Source organism: Gossypium arboreum, chromosome 11 (assembly GCF_025698485.1).
Source record: "Gossypium arboreum isolate Shixiya-1 chromosome 11, ASM2569848v2, whole genome shotgun sequence".
Classification (NCBI taxonomy): domain Eukaryota; kingdom Viridiplantae; phylum Streptophyta; class Magnoliopsida; order Malvales; family Malvaceae; genus Gossypium; species Gossypium arboreum.
In genome coordinates, this window is record NC_069080.1 from 75,874,975 (window position 1) to 75,897,798 (window position 22,824).

At 35.1% G+C, this 22,824-nt stretch overlaps 1 non-coding gene across 1 annotated transcript; it reads right to left on the reverse strand.

The window, feature by feature from the left end:
- Positions 1–20,917: 20,917 nt before the first annotated feature.
- LOC128284482 (small nucleolar RNA R71) lies at positions 20,918–21,024 on the reverse strand. The gene has a single exon (XR_008274907.1). It is a non-coding gene; the product is annotated as a small nucleolar RNA R71 (small nucleolar RNA).
- Between the last annotated feature and the right edge of the window lie 1,800 nt (positions 21,025–22,824).

Here is a 22,824-nt window from a genome sequence, read left to right on the forward strand (position 1 = left end):
GTTGAAGGGTTTCCAACCCAAGCCAATACATATGGCCAAACCTCAATGACACAAAATAATAAAGTCTAAGTCCTATACATGCCATATTCAAAAATATAAATCCAGCTATACTGAATGCTTTGGTTGATAGTGTGATCGATATCTCTAACTTTCGGTGATCCTTGAGCTAGTTAGGCGGTACTGTAAGGAAATGAAAAGGGAAAGGAGTAAGCATAACAGCTTAGTCAGTTGCATATAAATAAGTATACAAAAACAATTTATCAATAATCAACATGCTCATAACACCAAGGTGGGCATAAGCATAACTTACTCATTACCATCAATACAAGTCACATATTATATATTGAGCTCATATCTCATACGTACCAATTAGGTACCTGTACCACCACAACATTATTATACTTTCCTCATTAGCTTAAGAACATAACTTTTACCATTAAACCATTCGGAATACTACCGGATATTACATAAGCTTCAAGCATAAGATACGGTGCCGATGACATGCCCTAAGCACGGTCTTATACTGGCTCATATCTCAAATTGATGCCATGTCCCAAACATTGTCTTACACTGACTATCATCTTGTAGCCGATGCATGTCCCAGACATGTCTTACACTGGCTTACTTCTCGAGGCCGTTGCATGTCCCAGACATGTCTTACACTAGCCCTCGTCTCAATCCCAATTCCATGTCCCAGACATGGTCTTACATTGGCTCTCATAATGTGGCCGATCAATTCCCAGACATGTCTTGCACTAGGTCACACACGAATGACCCAAATGTCATGGCATGAATATTCGATTTACTTCCTAAAGTTCCAAAGAAAGTTCTACTATCTCATTTATCATTATACATTCTCAATTTCACAATCAAGCAGTTTATGCTATAATAATTCAGGCACATATAATTAACAATGTAGTTGTATTAATTACATACAACTTACCTTGGATTACAAAATGTGGCGGCTAGCCGATTTAGTTGGTTTGCTTGGCTTTCCTTCGGTCTAGGTTTGGACTCGGTATTTCTTGATCTATAATAAAAAGATGCACTTATTAAGTCACTTTATCAACCTAAGCACTCAACAATTCACAATTGGGCTAAATGACCATTTTGCCCCTAGACTTTTGCAAAATGACCATTTTACCCCTCAACCCAAAAATTGATTTTTATCGAATTTATATATTTCTCAAGACTACCTAAACCTCTTTGACTCGTATAGAAACTCCAAATTCCCACTATTTCACACATTTTCCATCTATTTTACAACTTATGAAAAATGGTCCCTTTAGGTGTTTTCATGCTAACACCTTTCACAAAAGTTGTTTATGTCACACCCAAGACTCATATTCTTCCATAAAATTTCAGAAAACACCCTATATGCTCTCATGGTAAAACCCTATACTTTCAACCATTTTGCAAAATAGACCCCTCATTTGAAAGCTCATGCTTCAAGGTTTTCAAAAGTACAAAATTCATCAACAAAGGACATGGAAATCACTTACTTGTTAGTGCTTCAAGTTGCTGAAAATTTTAAGCTTTCAAACCCCCTTTAATGACTGATTTTTGGTAGAGAAAGAAGATGAAAAAGGGATGATATCATCCTTCCTTTATTTATTTCTATTTTAATAAAAAATAAGCCACCTAACTCACCATATTTGAAAATTTTGTCTCCTCTTTGACTCTATGGCCGGTTATGCTCCTATAAAAATGTCTAATTGCCCTTTAAAATCCCCAAATTTTGATTCTTTAATAAAATAACACCTTTAGCTATCAAATTAGGAATTTTGCACTTTATGCATTTAGTCCTTTTTCGTAATTGGGCTCACAAACGTTAAAATTAACTCACTAAATTTTTCATGCACTAATATAAACATGCTATGACTCTATATTAATAATAAAATAATTTCTCTAACTTCACATTTGTGGTCTCGAGACCACTATTCTAACTTGCCCCAAAATTGGGCTGTTACACATCTGATGGTTGTGGCTCCGGTATGGTTCTAAGTTTCAATGTTAATAATTGAAATAGTTTTATTATATCCCATTTATAGTTTTCATGAAGGGTATAGGTAACGAAAAAGTATAGACGGTGGAAGATCGAGCTCAACCTTGCATATTAGTTCTCATTATTCAGGTAATCTCAAATTATGTCAACAAGTCAAAATAGGGTGCCATGTTTCTTTTGAGTTAATGCAGTTAGTGGTTATTTTTTATTGGTATTCTAAGGGAATTACGATAGATTGTATGTCTAGATTGTCTTGGCAACAAGAAAAAGGAATTATTCTGAAATGTTGTTATTCGATTGATAAGATCGATTCATATTTTTAAATTAGGACGGGTTATTCATTTGAAAAGTTAATTGAGTTATATGCATTTGTGTTTATCACCAGGTTTGGGAATAAATTTTGCACATTCACAGGTAAATTGACGGATAGTCAGAATGAGGGATTCATATTCTAGAAGACATGATACAGAAATATATTTATTAGATCAGTTATAATAGGGAAATGTCATTATGGGTTAAAATCATCTTGATAGTAACAGTTATCACACTTGTATTCAGATGATACTGTTTGAAGTTTTTCATGAAATATAACATCATCAGTTAAAAGTTACAGATGCAAATGCGTCGGAGGCATCGATTATAGTCTGTTATAAAAATTTTGAGCTTTAGCTAAATGCTATGAACTGTCTAATGTACCTGGAATATGATAATCTAGGTTTTCTTTCAGTTATGTTTCGATAGATGATTGTTGGAAATTTCTCGATAGATGTGCTGCTAAAGATAAAGTTATGATAGAAGAACATCACAGCTGTTTATTTAAGTTCAAGTATAGTATCATGTTCTAATATGAGTTCTGATATGAGTTTTGAATCGTGATAAGTTATGATTCATTTATTTTTAGACTACTTTAAGAAGATGAAATAAATATTTGATGTGATGACCTTTATCAGGTGAAAAATTTTGAGGACGAAATTTTTGTAAGGGGGAGAGTTGTAGCAACCCATTTTTTAGTGATATCAAAATTAGTGGTTTCGAGACCACAAATTCGACGAGTAAATTCATAAATACTATTATTTAATATTTATGAGTCAAATATGGTTTTTAAAAAAGTTTTTGATATGGTAATTTATGCTGCTCAAATGATTAATTAAGTTCAAGTGGTAAGACCCTAAGGTTAAGTGGTTTTAGAAAATGAGGTATCGAGACCTCATTTCCATAAATCGAGTCGTAATTATTTTTATAAATATTAATGGAGTGTTATTAAGGTTGTATTAATGTTTTGTTACGATAATTTGATGTTTAAGTGATTAGTTAATTACAAATGACTAAATTGTAAAGATGTAAAATTTAATGGCTATAATATTATTTGTATCTAATGGATATAAAAGCATGTAATAAGAGCCTAAAGTAGTAATTCAATGAATTTAAAGGTAAAATGGTAATTAGTCAATTAAACTTAAAATTAAATAAACCAAAACCTTTCATCATCTTTTACATTTCTTCTTCACAGAATGTTCATGGAGAAATAAGCCATATTTAACCTTAAAGTTTTGGCAAGCTAAAAAGCTAGCATGATCAAGATCGAGTGGGAAATTGTGGAGAATGAAAAATTACCAAAAAGCCCTTGTACTTTGACATTTCTGCATTTTATCCAGGTAAGTTCATATGAACTGTATTTTGTATAATGTTGATTAAATTGAATGTTAATATGTGGTTCTATTATGATTGACTGAATATATATATGTTATTATGCCATTTATCTTGTAATGAAACAATGGGAATCTAACGATGTTTCTACGACTATCTAGCCTTGTTTGAACCTTAAGAATTCATAGGATACAAGTGCATTAAGGTTTCCATGTTTCGGGTGCTGGTCTTGAATGCCTTACCGATGGTTGAGGTCCGGCATGTGTTGTGGATACTCCACAACTCCTGTGAGTGGCATCATGTAGCTTACATTCTGACCCACAGCTCGTGTGAGCAGGCCCATTTCACAGCTCGTGTGAGCAGATCCATTTCATAGCTCGTGTGAGTAATGATATAAAGGAAAGGAAATATTATAGGTATATGTTTAGCACACTTCGTGTGAGATATCCTGTGTATCCACCGATATTCTAAACGGTTCAACGGGTATGAAATAAGAAAGGAAAAATTTGTGTTCAATAAGAACCAAGATACATATTTATGAAGTATATCAAAATGGTGAGATGCATGAAAAGCATGTTATGTTATGATGGATGATAAATCCAATTGAATAATACTTGAGTATAATGATTATCTATGTTAAATTCATATGAGTTATGGTTAAATCTGAGTTATGGTTAAATGAGCTAACATGTATTATTGATGTGCTTAGGCTTATGCCAAGCTTGCTTTTATGATTAATGTTTATGCTTATGCTTGTACTATGCATATGAAACGGGTAAGAAAAGGGAATGAAACGGTAAGTTCATAATTAGAATGTATTATGATGTTACAAAAGGTTTGATGTGATAAATGATGTACTTATATGTGAGAAGTCTATTTATGATATGGAAGAGTTTACCTATATCATGGATAAATACACTAATTCATGAAATGATAATGTTGATTTGGCTTATGCTAAGCATTTAGATTGGAAGGGAAAGTAAGTAAATAGAATGATTCATAATCTATTGAAAAGGTTGATGATTATGTATTACGACTTGTAAATCCCAATATGTTATATATGAAAAGTATATGCGACATTAATGACATTACTCATTTGTGAGTTGATGATTATATAGATTGATGAATCTTATGGCATTGGTATATGTTTATATTTATTCCATAACCTTAAACCTAGCTCACCTTGGCCTTCAAAAGTTTGTAATCACCTACCAACTTTTTTCTTTTCAGAACTTGTGCCTAATGGTACTATTTTCTCTCTCTTTTTTAATAAACATAACAAAAAGTACATTTTGGAGCATTTCCCTATATATGTAACTCATTTTTGAATGTTTTACACCCAATGATCTTCTTGGACCCCCCAAAATTAATCTTCAAAATACTTCCAAAGTAAGCAAGGTTAAGATTTCAAGGTTCAAGAGGTCACAGAAACAATTATTTAAGATAAGCTACATATTTCATGGGTTATTTCCCCCCCCAAAAAAATAGGCCATACAACTCAAAATTGGTTTTCAAAGGATTTAACTTATAAGGTAGGCTTGAAAGCTTAAACAATCCAAGGAAAATATGCCTAAATCATTTTTAAACCCACTTTGTTATCTAGGATTTCCTCTTAAAGGAAATACCAAATCAATTCTAGAGACTAAATCCTCATGCATGCTTAACTTCAATGTATATAAAACAATTATGGTGAATCCACATACTCATAAAATCAAAATTCATCTCATAATTTATTTAACATAAAAAATCTTGAATTTGAACTAACATTGTAACACCCCTAACCCGTATCCGTCACCGTAATAGGGCTACGAGGCATTACCGATCAATTACATCATACAACATACATTTTTCATACATGAATCCATTATCACATAGTCACTAATCAAACATAATCATATTGTCCCTTATAAGTGTAATATCCTGATTTTTGGGTCTTGTCGTGATTCTCGATATTTTGGTAAAGTTTTTAAAATTAGATATTTGGTTGTGAAATTCATAATTGGAGGGTGTAAATGGGCTTATGGAAGGCCCATGTGTTGGCCAAAACCCGGTAGTATTTTTGAATTTTGGACTAAGAAGTTAGGGGATTTGGATAGGTGGTCTTATTAAAAATTGTAGGTAAAATGTATCACAAAAAGAGCCTCTGGTAAAGTGGCTAAGTGACGCCACTAGGGAGCTAAAAAGGTGGCGTGTAAGTGGTTGGGGGAAGACCTGGGTTTGATTCCCTGTGATGGTAAATGTGATGTTAATTTTTATGCTTTGAGCATGCAGGAGTTGTAGCCGAATGAAACTCTGTGGGAGAGAGTTTGAATCAGTCAAACGCATGGATTAAGGAGTGATAAGGGGAAGATTTTAGGGATTTGAAAGAGGGATTAGATTTGGCCGAATAGGAGGGATTAGGGAGGAGAAATCGGCTAGGGGGAATTTGAGGGTTGTATATTCGGCATTAGGCTATAGTTGTGCCGATTTTCCTCTGTTTGAACACCGTAGAGCCATTCTTTTCTTTTTATTTTCTTCTCTAACCGAAACTGCCACCCTTCCCATTCATCTTTCTCTCTTTTCTTTTTGGAAACCAGTCCATTATTCCTTTTCGCTTCATCTACTACTCCCTTTCTTATCTTCACCTTTGCCGAAAAGCCACAAAAGCCGAAACCTGTGAAGCTTGGTTGTACCGATTCCATTGTTGACCAGCAACCTTCTTTTCTCTTCACTTTTTGGTGGCCAATTCCTTCTTCTGTTGAACTCTAAGTGGTACAAAGGAAGACGGTGGTAAGTATTCATACTCTAGTCGATCCAGTAGTAACTGTTGACAAAAGCTGAAACCCCCTATAGTTTAGGGAGGTTGCCGATTTGAGATATAGGCCTTATTGGGCTTTTTCATTTGATTCTTATGGTTTGTATAGCGGAGTAGATAACTTTAGAGGAGCAGCAAGGCTTGGGGTATCGATTTGGATAACTTGGATCGAGCGTCGGACTCGGTGAAGGTAAGTGATCTATGGCCATTAGGGGGTTCTTTGGCCTAATATAGTAGGGTAGATTTTGGGTTTGATAAGCATGATTTGTACACTAAATATGGTGATGGTTAATTGTAGGTTGGCGTGGGAGACTTTGCTAGTGAACGTTACAAAACAGGTGTGTAACGAACCCTCTTTCATAGCTTAACTCGATATTTGCTGAAAAGTCGAAATGCCAAAATTCTGGCATTTCGAAGACTCATGAGCAGGCGAACGCTCATAGGTTAGTTAGATTTGCTAAGTTCAATGATCGGGATCGTTGGAACAGGTAAGGGCACGATTTGGTGCACGATGGTAAGTTGGGCCTCGAGGGGCTGAAATCGAGCCCAATGGGCTTCCGGGCCCATTTGCGTAAATTTGGTAGAAATTGGAATCTTGTCAGTTTGCACATTAATACGGCTAAGACCGTTATAGAAATGGGCTAAATGGGCCTAGACGACTAATTCGGCTATGTAGGGCCCATTAAGGGTTTTTGGCCCAATAACTCGGTTTCGCTAAGAATGGGCTAGAATCGCTATCAAAACACATGAAATTGTTAGTAACTGATAATGAACACGGAGAACCCTAATATTTGGTAAAATTATGAAATTACCCTTATAATATGAAAATGACTATTTTGCCCCAAGGTAAAAATGACCATTTTACCCCAGGGTTTAATTATGAGTTTGATGCATGAGATTTTGATATATATATGATTTGATACGATATGCACATGATATGTATGATATGCACATGATGTATTCATTTATGCATGGGTTGGGTTTATATGGATGGAGGAAGTGCAAAAGGGCTTTGCCCTAGTTTACCGAAAAGGGGTTTTGCCCCAGTTTATTAAAAAGGGCTTTGCCCCAGTTATTAAAAGAGGCTAGGCCTCCAGTTATATGTTAAAGCAGCTATGCTGCCAGTGGAGAGTTTGGTTGGGTGGGTTGAGTTATTCCCCACATGGAGAGCTTGGTTGGTACGAGTGGAGAGTAGTGGTTGGTGGGTTGAGTAGTCTCCCCAAATGGGCTTGCATATGTTCATTGATGTTGCATGTATTATTGAAATGGGCCTATGGGCCATATTGTTACAGTAAAGGCTTCGACCCAGTGATATGAATAATGAAAAGGCTTCGGCCCAGTGATATGAATAACGAAAAGGCTTCGGCCCAGTGATATGAATAATGTAAAGGCTTCAGCCCCGTATATGCTGAGCTTGAATTTGGGCTTAGGCCCAGCAGGCTAATATTGTTTTGGGCTCTGAAAGGGGCTTGTTGCACACTGAGTTTCCAAACTCACCCCTTTCCTTAACCTTGCAGGTGAGCCTTGATGTGAGGGCTTGGAGCTGGAGGGGATTCAGAGTGGCCACGGTGATCGCTTTTGGGCTTTTGAAATAAGTGTTTGGTTTTCTTTAGTTATCTTATCTATTATTTATTTTTGGGTTGTAATAAGGCCATTTTAACTTTATTCTCTTTTCTTTTCTGGGATTATTTTATTTTTTTTATAACTTTAAACTGGTTGATAATAATTCAAATGGGCTAGACTTAGGATGCGTTTTCAAAATGATACTTGCTTTCAAAATAACACAACGTCACGATTATTTGATTTATCAAAGATATCTACTCAAAGAAATTTCAACTCGTTATAACCTAGTGTGGCAATGGTTGTGGGCATGTCTAGGATTGGATCCAATCGAAGAGCTTGGTACTTAAGCAGCCTTTATGGCTCACCTCCTCTGTTACGGATTCCTACCTGGTGCCCAGCTTCCATTCACTTGGTTAAGCTTAACAAAAGTTGGTTTTAAAGCGCTAAAATGAAACGTGGATTTTTAACTTCAATGTGGCACGTCAGATTCGGCCATAACGTCTGGGCCGGGTTTAGGGTGTTACAATAAGGCTCTACTAGACTTAAAACATGCTTGGAAAAAGGTTTAGGACTATTTAAAAACTTTATGAAACTTAGAAAATTTTCATACATACAGGTTCACATGCCCGTGTGAGCAAGCCGCGTGCTTCACACGGCTACCTGACACACTCGTGTCTCAAGTCGTGTGAAAACAGGGAATACATATTGACTTGCACCACATGATCGGAGACACGCTTATGGGCCAGGGCTGTGGAAACACCGGAGTGGTTACTGACTTGGGTCACACGGTCGGCCATACACCTATGTGCTTGCCCGTGTGTCACACACGGCCAGTAGAAATGCCCGTGTGTCTAGGCTATGTCAAACTTGTAGGGTATACTGACTTAATTCAAAGAGCTACCTTAGGGGACACACGGCCGTGTACCAAGACCATGTGTCACACATGGTCAAGGCACACGACCGTGTGCTTGGTCGTGTGGAGTGAAAATAGGCTTGGTTGAAGCCACATTTCTCACCCCTTTCCCAAGCATACCTAAACCATAACATTTGTACCAATTCAACACATTAATAGGCAACCAAAACATGCTATTTCATACACATTTCATGCCATTTATAAATCATCCTCTTAACTACTCAAACCCATTACCAAAACATACCAAATCAATATGCCAAATCCAAATATTACTTTACTAATATCCACATTTAGACATAACCCAAATCATCAAGCATTCACTAAACCAAAATGGCATCCAAACATCATCTTAAATTATACCAAAACTTACTATTTCTCAAACCATAGCACATCATTAACAATTTACTAAATACTTATCCATCAATCCATCAAAATGACCATATCAAGTCTACCAAAACATAAGGCATTATAAATACATCACATATCATATATTAACTCATAACATAAGCCAAATTCAACTTCATCAACAACACCATTTACAAGCCAACTTACATGGCTAAATTCAAAGTTCAAAACATGCCAAGATGACACTAGCCTATATGTGCCATATACCAAATATATACATAGCTTCAAAAGTACCAACAAGATGATTGATAGTGTGATGACGTTTTTTAACGATCCCTGAGTTCGAGCTAGCTTTGATAATCTATAAAACAAGAAAAGAGCACACAAAGTAAGCTGTAAAAGCTTAGTAAGCCATATACAAGTAAAGTCAACATATTAATATTTGCATATCAATTCAAATATGCTAAGCATAGCTAAACACTTACAAGTTCACAAACCTTTCTCATTGTACACATATTCAATATCATAATTGAATTCATCAAATACTTCCCTTTTCAATACTCGTATGAATCTCGTACGTACCTGAATCACTTAACTCATTCACACATTCTTTCTCGACTTGACTTTGGCCATTGAACCAATTGGAATCATTAAGGATACTCAAAAATCACATAAAGCTTGTACAATTCCATATCCCATATATGATCTTACATGTCATCATATATCGATGCCACTGTCCTAGACAGTGTCTTACACGAAATCATATAACGATGCCAATGTCCCAGACATGGTCTTACATGTAATCACAATACAATGCCAATGTCCCAGACATAGTCTTACATGTAATCACCTCTCGGTAACCTAATGTCATCACATTCGTATCCTATACTATTCCTAAGGTTCGTACGAGACTTTAGGATATTGTAACTTTGTCGATTCTTGCTCGTATTTTCTCGTTCAACATTCATAGCAATTCAATGATAATGAAACATATATATAATTCAATTTAAAGGCATTTATTTGCATATGAACTTACCTCGTATTAGGGATTGACGTATCGGGTCAACTATTCAATAACCTTCGATTTTCCTCGATCTAATTCTGATTTCTTTCTTTCAGAATCTATGTGAATTCAAAATTAACTCATTTATTCATTGATTCATTCAATTTAGTCCAAAAACACATATTTGGATATTTTTACCTTTAGCCCCTAAATTTTTACATTTATTCAATTTAGTCCTTATTTCATAAAAACACAAATTACACAAAATCTCAATATTCCATGCTTGGCCGAATTACCCTTAAGCTCCTGGTAGCCCATATTTATCAACATTTCACACATTTAACCACACATTTTACAAATTTCACAATTTAAGCCTATTTAAGCATTTTCATCAAAAATCACTTTATAAAACATATTAATCTATCAACAATTATTCATTTTCCATCATCAACATTAAAAAAAATCAAGCTATCATCAATGGAAACTCACGAATTCATCAACAAATTCAGAAATTAGAGTACAGGCTAGTTAGTACTCAAAGCAATGATCACAAAAGCGTAGAAATTATCAAAAATCGAGCTCGAAACGTACCTCAATCAAAGCTTCAAAGGGCTGAACCCTAAAACACATTTGAAGCTTCTTTTTCTTTTTAATTTTCGGTTAAGGATGATGATAATGAAGCTTATTTTCACTTTGTTTTATTTAATATTAACTTAATAACCTAATTACAATTTTAACCTTAATTAAAACCATTTAAAAATATTCATTTAATGGCCATTTATGTAAAATTCCACTATCAATGGTCTAATATCAACTTAAGGACCTTTCATTTAAAAAGCCATGGCAATTAAGCACTTTAAACAAGTAGAATGCAACTTTTGCATTTTATGCGATTTAGTCCTTTTATCAAATTAAACATTCAAATGCTAAAATTATTCCACGAAACTTTCACACATATCTAATCACATGCTATAAACAAAAAAAATAATATTAAAAATAATTTTTTGACCTTGAATTTATGGTTTCAAAACCACTATTATGATTTAGCTAAAACCGAGTTGTTACAAACATACAATGCTCGATTGATGTTGAGCGTCTTTTCCAATTTTCCGCCTCTCTGCACAAATTCATCTTCTACAAAAGCTGGGGAAAAAATAAAAAAAAAAATTGAGGCACGGTCCCCCCAAACTTAAGTGGAACAATGTCCTCATTGTTCAAAACATCCATCAGATAGAAAGAAGGACAAATACGTGAAAAGTAATTGTAGTTAGAAAATTATTTTTACAAAAATTAAAACAAAATAAAAATAAAAGTAATGTTCTAAAAAATAAAAATAAAATCAATGTCCTAAAATAAAGAAAACCCCCTCATTTATTTTTTGACCCATCACTTTTTGTGTTTGTCTGTAACACCCCAAACCCGACCTGGAAGTTCGGCTCGAATCTGGCGTGTCACATTGAAGTGTTTTTCGAAAACCATGTTTCCATTAAAAACCCTTCTTAATAATTGAAAACTTATACCCTTTTTAAACCTTGTTAGAAAACCTCAGCTGAATAACATTCTTAACAACTTCCTAAAAACCTTGGCAGTTGCGAAAGCTTAATTTAAAAACAATTGCGGATACGTGATGTTTTGAACAACAGTAGTTGCTTTGGAAAACCGTGTTCTAATACCCAATTATAACAACAATAAATAAAATTCCAAATTTGAAATCCAGAAAATTACAACGGCTTTACTACAACCCACATAAAAACATTTAAAAGTAATAATCAAAACTGTAACATAAACAGTGTGTGTGGCTTCCTCCGAGCCCCTCGCAGCTCCGATCCGTCTAAGGCTGGAAATTACCTGAAAGGTTAATAAACGGGGTGAGTTTACAAAAACTCAGTGTGAAATCCCCTACTATATAAAAGGAATAGTCAGTCATATAAAAGAATTAAAAGTTTGGCCCCAGCCCTACTTACGGCCAAGATCAATTGGGCCTTGGCCCATTTTAACAGACAGTACCAGATGGGCCTTAGCCCATTACGAGATAAGAAACATTATCAGAACTAGAATCAAAATGAGAATTAGAATCAAAATCGGTGATGAAATCGAATCGAATCGAGATCGTAATGTAATCAAAATCAGAATGTGAATGCAATCCCAACCCAATCCAGCCGTATACACCCCCGTACCAAGCTTACACCATGTAGGGAGACAACTCGACCCACCCATTCGCTACACAGCATAGAATTTGCAGCATGGCTGCCAGAACAGATATTGTGACAGAGTCAACAGATACAGATATTGTGGTAGAGCCACCAGGACAGATAATGTGGCAAAGCCACTTAACAGAATACGTGGCACAAAGCCATCGATAACTGCATTATGTTAGGCACATAGCCCTCAACTAGAGTAACATAATCGGCACACAGCCTTAGGTAAATGTGATCGACACAGAGTCGTCAATAATCATATGTTGGCACATAGCCTTAGGCAAATACGTTTGGCACACAACCATAATCAGGTTGGCACAGAGCCATATGTAGGTTGGCGCAAAGCCATAATCAGAAGGCTTTAAGCCATCGGTAGCTGTATCATGTTAGGCACATAGCCATCAGTTACGGTAATATAGTCGGCACACAGCCTCGGGTAAATATGATCGGCGCTCAGCCATCGATCGGTCCACAATCGTCTCGGGCGACTCGTACGACCTTATCAAATCAGTACGAATATACGACTCTTAAGCCTTCGATGGATCCACAGTCATCAAGCAACCATGCGATCCTAACAGATTAGATCTTCCTCCGTACAAAATCCCAACCCATGCAACATGTCATGTGTGCAGAATGTCATACCCATATTTGAATCAAACAATCACAGTCAAGTCATTCATATCACCAACATATATTCACAATCAAATCCGTCCACCACACAGTCCAAGTCAGTCACTTGCCCATAAGGGCAAAACAGTCATCTAACACCCTAGAGGCAAAATGGTAATTTTACCCCACAAGGGTATCTCGGTAATTCTACCCTACAGGGGTATTTCGGTATTTCTACCCTACAAGGGTATTTCGGTAATTCTATCCTACAGGGATATTTCAGTAATTCTACCCTACAAGGGTATTTCGATATTTCTACCCTACAAGGGTATTTCGATATTTCTATCCTACAGGGGTATTTCGATATTTCTACCCTACAGGGGTATTTCGGTATTTCTACCTTACAGGGGTATTTCAGTAATTCTACCTTATTTTAGTATTTCTACCCTACAAGGGTATTTCGGTATTTCTACCCTACAAGGGTATTTCGATAATTCTACCCTACAAGGGTATTTCAGTAATTCTACCCTACAGGGTTATTTCGGTATTTCTACCCTACAAGGGTATTTCTGAATTTCAACCCTACAAGGGTATTTTGGTATTTCTACCCTACAAGGGTATTTCGGTAATTCTACCCTATAAGGGTATTTCAATAATTTTGTAAATCGAGGGTAAAACGGTAATTCTGTAAATTGGGGGTACTTTGATAATTTTACAAGTCAAGGGTATTTTAGTAATTTTACAAATCGAAGGTATTTCAGTAATTTTACAAACTGAGGGTATTTCGATAATTTTACAAATCGAGGGTATTTCAATAATTTTACAATCAACGGTATTTCGATAATTTTACAAATCGAGGGTATTTCAGTAATTTTACAATCAACAGTATTTTGGTAATTTGATATTTGGGTAATTTTATAAACCGGGGGTACTTTGGTAATTTTACAAGTCGAGGGTATTTCAGTAATTTTACAAATCGAGGGTATTTTAGTAATTTTTCAAACTGAAGGTATTTCGCTAATTTTACAAATCGAGGGTATTTCAGTAATTTTACAATCGATGCTATTTCGGTAATTTTATAAACCGGGGGTACTTTGGTAATTTTACAACTGGGGGTATTTCAGTAATTTGGTAAACTAAAGTATTCTAAACAGGGATAATAATACGAATGGGCCTAAAGCCCTTCTCGGCCTAAATGGGCCCACACACTTGTGTGGCCCTTTTAGTCCAAATCTAGCCACAGATATGAGATCACTTAGCCTAGTCCAATATTTACTACACAATCAAACAACTTATCCAATTGGGCCTGTAGGGCCCATTAGGCCCACATGGCCCCTTTCGCCTATCATGTCCAAGTAGCCATCCTACACTAGAGTAGTGAGAAATACACACCGATAGGAAACTGGAGTTAATCCGCACTCTGAGCACTCTTAGCCGACGCCCAACCCAAACGAGCACGCCATAAAGCGAAAGGGATCAGCCAAGAAAGGTACCCTTACTCTCCTCATGGTTCTCTAGATTTAAAGCCGACCAGATCCACTCTTATGTTAGCTTCGATGTGGGATCCTCCATCATCGAGTTTAAATTCAACACCAACTCTTGCACCCCATTAGCAAAATAAATGCTCTTTGATTGCCATGAGTTTCGAACCCTGGACGCCACCTTCCTGCCTCTTATGTGGCGCTACTTTGCCACTAGACCACAAGGCTTTTTGTGGCACAATTTCTCCTACAATATTCTTAAGGCCTACCTACTACACCAGGGTTTGATTCACCTTAAACCAAAATTTTTGCTAGAGTCCAGGTTTGAACCCAAGACTTCTCCAATATTTCTCAGCACACTTAACCACTAAAACAAGCCTTCATTAACGAAATTTACATGCACAACAAAATATTATAAGCTGCCTTCAACCGCTTCCATGCTCAAGGCCCAAAACTTCTAGGCCCAAATTCAGGGTGTTACATTGTCCCCCTATCCATGCTAGTATCTTGCCTTGGTGTAGTGGAATCCTCAGGACCGGTTCCATGAGTTGGGTTCCATGGCTTGATTATTGAATTTGGAAACTTAGGAATGTAATCAAAAGATTTAAATAAGCTCTAAAAAGCAGGTTGATTCGATTAATCTCGAATCTTGGCGTACTTCTAGTACTTCCATTGCTGCTTGTTCATATGATGCAATAAATTCATAATTTTTGCCAATGTTACCAAATTCGTAGAAGGTTGAGTAGACATAAAGGATGGTACAGGATTATCTGGTGGTTTTGTAATGCTGGATCGACTTCTGGTTTTGCTACCTCATCCTTATCAATCTGTACTATCTATTTTTTCCTTGTGATGTCACCTACTACTTTTGAGATATCATAAGCAGTGATTATACCTTTGTGGAAAGGTTCTTCAATGTTTCGCATCGATATGTTACTTTTGCGACATATCAAAGTGATGAGTGATGGGGAATAATAATAACATGTTTTTCTTTCTGCACACTCTCGAATTGCGTTAATATCATATCCCAAAAGTCGAGGGTTAGTAGAATAGGGTTTGTTGTGACAGCCCAAATGTGACCCTAGTCGGAAAGTGGTTTCGGGACCACAAAACTGAGTCATAAAAATAATTAATCGTCATATTTGATGCTTATTATATGTATATATGCATGTGTGAAAATTTCATGTTTGAATTTTGTTAATTGTAAGTGAATTTTATTAAATAGGATTTGTGTGAGAAAATTTAGAAATGTGCTAGGCAAATGTTAAAGTGGCCTATTGATGCATGTTAGAAAATGCTTGTCCTTGCATGTCAAATTACCCAAAACTTTAGGTAGTGGCCGGCCATGCAATGGGTTAAACATATTATAAACATTTTGTGTTAATGTGTTATGTTAAAAATAATAAAATAAAAGGTTGGTAATAAAGTAATGAAAAGGGAGGGGTGATGAAAACAAAGTTGTTTCATCCATACTCCTCCATTGCCATGAATTGAAGGAAGAAAGAAGAGGAGGTTCGGTCACTTGGAGCTTAAGGGAGGTTAGTCATTTGTGTTAGATTTTCTTTAAACTTTAAGCTTGTTTCTAGTTAATTAGCTAGTTTCTTACATAACCCATGTCAAAATTATGAAAATCTTGGTGGTGGTTTGAGCATTCAGTTTTAGTTATTAAAGGATGAGATTGGGTTATGGTTTTAGTTAGTCAAATGATAAATTCTAATGTTCACGAGTACAATGGCCAAACATAGATTTGTCTAATGAATTGAACAAATGCCGTGTGAGTGATTGAAATGAATGAGTTGGAGGTTGGATCATATTAAGAGTCGACTTTGCACATAAATATTAAGAGTTTGATATTTTTATGATTTTTGGAAGGTAAATAAGGTTATGCTCAAGTTAAATACAAGATTATGGCTGATTTGTGTTTAGTGAGTTTCGGCCAAGGACTTTATGTGCATTCGGTTCAAGTAGAGTAAACGTGACGGGTAGAAAATGGTTGTTAATTGAGATAGTTTAAGGTATTTGTAAGTAGTTTGAATAAATGAACAATAATAATAATAAATCATCTAGTGAATTGGTGTAATTGTTGAATTTGAACTAGAAAGTTATTGAGTAATGTTTGTATGTTAAGTGATAGAATAGAGCGAATGCTTGGAATGTGATATGTATGAATTATAAGTTGGATTAAAGGTCATTATATTGCCTTATCATTTTCGGAATGTGCTATGTCAAAGAAATTGAGGGTTGATGTTTAAGTAAGGTAAGTATAGGTATATTAGACATAGTTCTATAAATGTGATATGAGTATTTTGTTTTGTAAATGAGTAGTAAGTATGTTAAGAATGGTTCTAAAATGTATATGGATGCCGTATGATTGTGTTTGATTGGGAAGTAAATTGTTTGATTTAGCTCAAGAGCTTAGAGGATCAAAGTTGGATAAGGGAAAGGAAAAAGTGGTCGAATAGCCATTGAAATCCTTCGACAACATCCGAGGTAAGTTTTCGAGTAATGAAACTTAGTTTATGATTTGATTAAGTCATGACATATAAGCATAACAAATAAACAGTGATATAATGATTCTACTTGAATTGTATATTGAGGTGATTAGTTTATACCTATGATGGGTAGCCGAATGTGTATAGAGATCATGTTATAAAGCAAATCAAAATCATGCTCTTTGTATGTGGCTATTGAGCCGAAAATGGTAATGGTTGATAAGCGTCTTGTGTTTGAATTCTAGTTATGATAATGAAATATGGATGTGTCATGATTTATTGGAATATGTGTTTGATTATTCGGATGATATCCGGGCTAAGTCCCGAAGGCATTTGTGCAAGTTACTATATCCGGGCTAAGTCTCGAAGGCATTTGTGCTAGTGACTATATCCGGGCTAAGTCCCGAAGGTATTCATGCTAGTGACTATATCCGGGCTAAGACCCGAAGGCATTTGTGCGAGTTGCTATATCCGCTAAATCCGAAGATACTTGGGTTTGGAAGCGGCGATCTTGCTGTAATAATTTCAATTAATACGCTCATAAAATACAAACGATAAGGTATGTTTCAGATATGCATCGGAAAGGTTGATTCCTTTCAAATAGTACTCGCTCAATTGATTAACGAGCTTAGGCCTCTAGTTAGGTTTGATACCACATGTATGAATATATTGGTTGAAGCGTGAAGAAATTATGATTTTGAGAATGTGCATATATGAAATTATTCATTTAGTCATATGAACGCTATACTTTAGTCGTAAATAATTTCGTTACTCAAAACTTACTAAGCATTAAATGCTTATTCCGTTTCTTTAATTCTCTGTTTTATAGATTTTTGTTTGTCAGCTATCGGACTCGGGATTGTCGAAGTCGAAGTCGTCCACACTACCTAAGCCCTTTTGGTACTCTTTTAGTTACACGTTGATAATGGCATGTATAGGACTAAACTTTGTTGTTAATCAAGTACCTTTGGTAATGTGTATATATTCGGATAGCCATGCGAAAATGGCTTAAATATTTTGAGCATAGTATTAAAATCATTTTGTATATATATGGTTATTGAGAGGTGTGGAAATGCTTGGCAACGATTAGCCATTGGAATGGTTAATCACGATCATATTTGGTGCTATGTATGTCAAATGGTTAGTTGAATCATGGAAACTATGAAATAGGTGAAATTTACCTTAAAATAGATGCTGACAGCAGCAGTGATGTGAGTTTGAAAATTCACTAAAAATAGTAGGAATGTAATTAAATAATGAATAAATTATGTAATCGAACCTTGATGAGTCTATTTTCATATGGAAGAAGAGAAACGGCCATATGAGCTGTATTTTATGAGATGTTTAAGTTTTCGTGAAACAGGGCCAGAACGGTTACTGGATCCCCTGTTCTAACTTTGGAAATTTACCATAAATTAACCAGAAATAATTAGAAGTCATACTTTATATGTTCAGATTCCTTTTTGACTCTAGTTTCATTAGAAACAAACAGCATATGTATTGAAGCCCTGTACAGGGAGATATCTAAGTCGTAATGCATTAAGGTCAGAGTAGTCGAACCCTGAAACAAGGGAGACTTTAACTAATAAACTGTACTAATTAGCACGACCAAAAATTCTAGAAAAATTTTTAGATGGATATATGAGTCTAGTTTCAGGAAATATTTACGGAATCAGTTTTTGAGTTTTGGAACTCGAGATATGATTTTTGAGGTGACTGTGACGCAGTTAGCCAGCTTGTCTGGAAATTTTAAAATGAAATGTGTAAATAAATGAATTAAGTCCGTTAACACCTCGTGTTCGACTCCGGAAACGGTCTCGGGTACGGGGCGTTACATTTGTGAATAGAGAGAGTGTAGTCATGCCCTAATTGTTGAGATTATCTGTGTGTTTTTAGGGAAAAAATGAGGTATTGATTTTTTTTAAGTGTTAGTGAAACGTTCATTGAAACCCTAGTATGTGTGATACATGCCAAAAGTAACATGTTTTAGCCTTATTCTTAATGTATTTTTTTTATGATTATTCGATTTAAAATGGCAAACTTTATGCTCCTAATTCTTTATATTCTTGTTTCTATACTTTGGAGAGCATTTGAGAGCAAAAGGAGTGAAAAACGAGTGAAAGTTAGAAACTTAGAGCAAGTTTCAAGAGCCACACGAGTTGGGCCATTCTACATGGGCTGCCATATAACCATGTGCTATATCATGTGGAAATTGCAAATTACACTCCAAACATTGTGAAACATGATTTTTAGGGTTTTTAAGGCATTTTAAGACCTATATATGACAAAAATAAGAAGATGGGAGTAAGCAGTCATAGAATACTCAAGAAAACAACTCAAAAAACAACATTGAAGCTGAACCTGAAGCAGATTTCCATCAATATTGAAGATCTCCTTTTGATTTCTTTGAATTTTATTATGAGTTTCTTTATTTCTTGTGGTTATAATATGTTTTAGATGTTTTTATTTGCAAGCATGAACTAATTTTCCAAATACCTAGGGAGATGAACCTTAAGATGGATTCTATTATTTGATTTCTATTTTTACACAATAAATAGTTAGATCTTGTTCTCAATTATGTGTGCTTAATTCTTGGTTTAATATTTCTAGGCTATTAATCCATGTTTGATGTGCTTTAATCAAAGGAGGAATAGACCCTGTTTAAGAGTAGATCTCGCGTAATTAAGTGGATTTGCAATCCTAGAAATAGAACAACACAAATCTACCGGATTAGTGTCAAGTCTAATAAAGGAATCCATAGATCGAGTTAATGCGATAATAGAGGTTTAAATTAAAAAGAAATTTCAATTAATCAACCTAAAGTCAGTTGCTCTTAGTCTTGAAGAGAGATATTAGCATAATTTTGGAATTTCTATGGATCAAGTTACTAAGTGAAGAAATTGCGTAATTTAGATTGATAATGACAAATGAAGTCTAGGTGGATTCTTTCCTGGGCATTGGCTCACTTCTTGGTTGTTAATAATTTATTTTCCTGATTTGTTCTTTTTCGTGTTCTTTAGTTAATTAATTTAGTTAATTTTAGTTTTAATCAATCACTCCAATTTGTCGGTTAAAGAATAGAAAGATGGTAATTACTAATACTTTTTGTCCTCGTGGGAACGATATCTTTGCTCACCATAGCTATACTATTAATTGATAGGTGTAGTTGACTGAGTCAGATTTATAGTTGGTTTACAACTGCATCAAGTTTTTGGCGCCATTTCCATAGACTAAAATATTTGGGAAACTTTATTTTTATTAATTTAGCCATTTTTTAATTTTTACTTTAATATTTTTTTTTTGTTTTTAATTTAATTTTTACATTCTAATTTTTTTCATTTGTTTGCTTTTGGCAGGTTCTTTTTGTTTATAACTAGAGGAAACCCGTAGAGTCCATTAGTTTTGACAGTGAGATTGAAAAGACTGCTTGCAGAAATCGTAGGGAGGTTAGAGAAGAAAGGCAAAATCAATAGAATATAGTAGATGATCAAGAGGAAAAAGATATTACTATAGAGATAAGTGATAATCAAAATAATCAGCAGCTTCTGGTAGCTCCTACTCCTCGTACTATGTATGATTATGTTAAGCCCACTCTGATTGGGGCTGAATCAAGTATTGTGAGACCGACTACTGGGAAAATAATTTTGAGCTGATGTCAGACACAATTTAGATGGTACAACAGTATGTTCAGTTTGATGGTTTGTAAGATGAAGATCCCAATACTCATTTGGCTAACTTTCTTGAGATTTGTGACACATTTAAGATCAATGGTGCTACTGATGATGCCATACGCTTACAGTTGTTCCCATTCTCTTTGAGAAGTAAGGCAAAATATGGTTGAATTCATATTCCACAGGCTAAATAGCAAAATTGAGGAATGACATGTCTTCTTTTGTTCAGTTGCATATTTGAACACTTTATGATACACGTGAGAGGTTTAAGGATTTGTTGAAAAGGTTTCCTCACTATGAACTACCTTTGTGGCTCCAAATTCAAACTTTTTTCAATGGTTTGAACCCCTTGACTAGATAGATGATTGATGCAGCAGCTGACGGAATATTGAATAACAAAACACTTGAGGTAGCTTAAAACTTGATAAGTCATAATTTATACATATTTTTATCCCATGCTTAGCATATTTTTGGATGAATTATCATCAGATTTGTGGAATTCGATGCTCCTAATCCTATAATTTCATGTTTTATACTTAAGTGAGCATAAGAGAGTAAAAAGAGCGAGAAACGGGCCAAAAATGGAGAAAATGGGTCAACATGGGAAATCAACACGGACTGGACTTCCTTACACGGGTAGTTCACACGCCTGTGCCTATTTAACAGATTGGAACACGACCTAAGCCACCTCACACGGGCGTGTCCCTGTCGAGCCCAAGTCTAGTCCTATTTGGAAAAGGCCACTCTTGAGGGTTTTGAAGCATTCTAAAGCTTATATAAACACCCCAGGAGGTATCTAGAGAAGACACATGGAGTAGGAGGCAAGGAATTACTCGAAGAAAGCTGATTGATCCATCTCAGAAGCCGGAATCTCCTTCAAGACTGAAGATCTCCTTTCAATTTCCTGCGGGATTTTTGGGTTTCTTTATGTTTTGTTATCATTATTCTTCTGAGATGTTTTCTTTTACAAATATGAACTAAATCCCCTAAATACCTAAGAGGAATTAAGCATAAGATGAATATTGCTATTATTTTCTGAATTATATGATAAATATTTGATTTGATCTTAATTATGTGTTCTTAATTCTTGCTTTAATAGTCCAGGATATTGATTCAAGTATTGATGTGCTTATTCAGAGAAGCAAAAGTCCCTGTCTAATAGTAGATCTAGCATAATTAAGCGGAGTTGATTGTAACCCTAGACATAGGGCGACATAAATCTGCCAGATTAGGGTCAAACCTAATAAGGGAATCCATAGATATAATTAATACAACACTAGGGGTTTTAATTAGAAAGAGATTTCAATTAATCAACCTAGGGTTAGACGTTGTTAGTCTCGAGAGAGATAATAATATAAATAAGGGATTTCTACGAATCAAGTCAAATGAATAAATCGTCTAATTCAGAGTCAAATAACAAGTGAAGTCTAGGTAGATTTTTCCCTTGGGTATTGTCTAAATCAATCAGTTTTCCCAAAAGTATTTCCCAAATTTACATTCTGTGCAGTCTTAGTTTAGTTAAATAGTTTAGATAAAACAAATTCCCTTATTTTTAGGCTAGATAATAAAAAGAAATTTAATACTAGTACTTTTAGTTCCTGTGGGTTCGACATTCCGATCTTGCTATAAACTATACTACTGTTAGATAGGTGCGCTTGCCTTCATCATGATAATAGTTAGTTTTCAAGTACGATCAATCATAAATATAAAACTTATCACAAGAAATTACATCAAGTTTTTGGTGCCGTTACCGGGGAACTAAAATATTAGGAACGCTTAATTTTTATTACTTTAGCCATTTATTTTATTGCAATTTAAATTTTATTTTAGTTTTGTTAATTTTACTGAATTTTCTTTTGTTTTCTTCTAACAGGTTTTTATAGTTTGTGACTAGAAGAAACCCGTCAGGACCATTACTTTTTGACAGTGAGATTGAAAGCATAGCTCGCAAAAACTAAAGAGAAGTAAAGTGAAACCTAAGAAACATAGAGGAAGGACAAGAGGAAGAAATCCATAACACAACCGAGGAGATGGCTGAATATCAGAATAATCAGCTTCCTCTTGTAGTTGCTGCAAATCCAATAAATTAGAATCCTGCTTCTC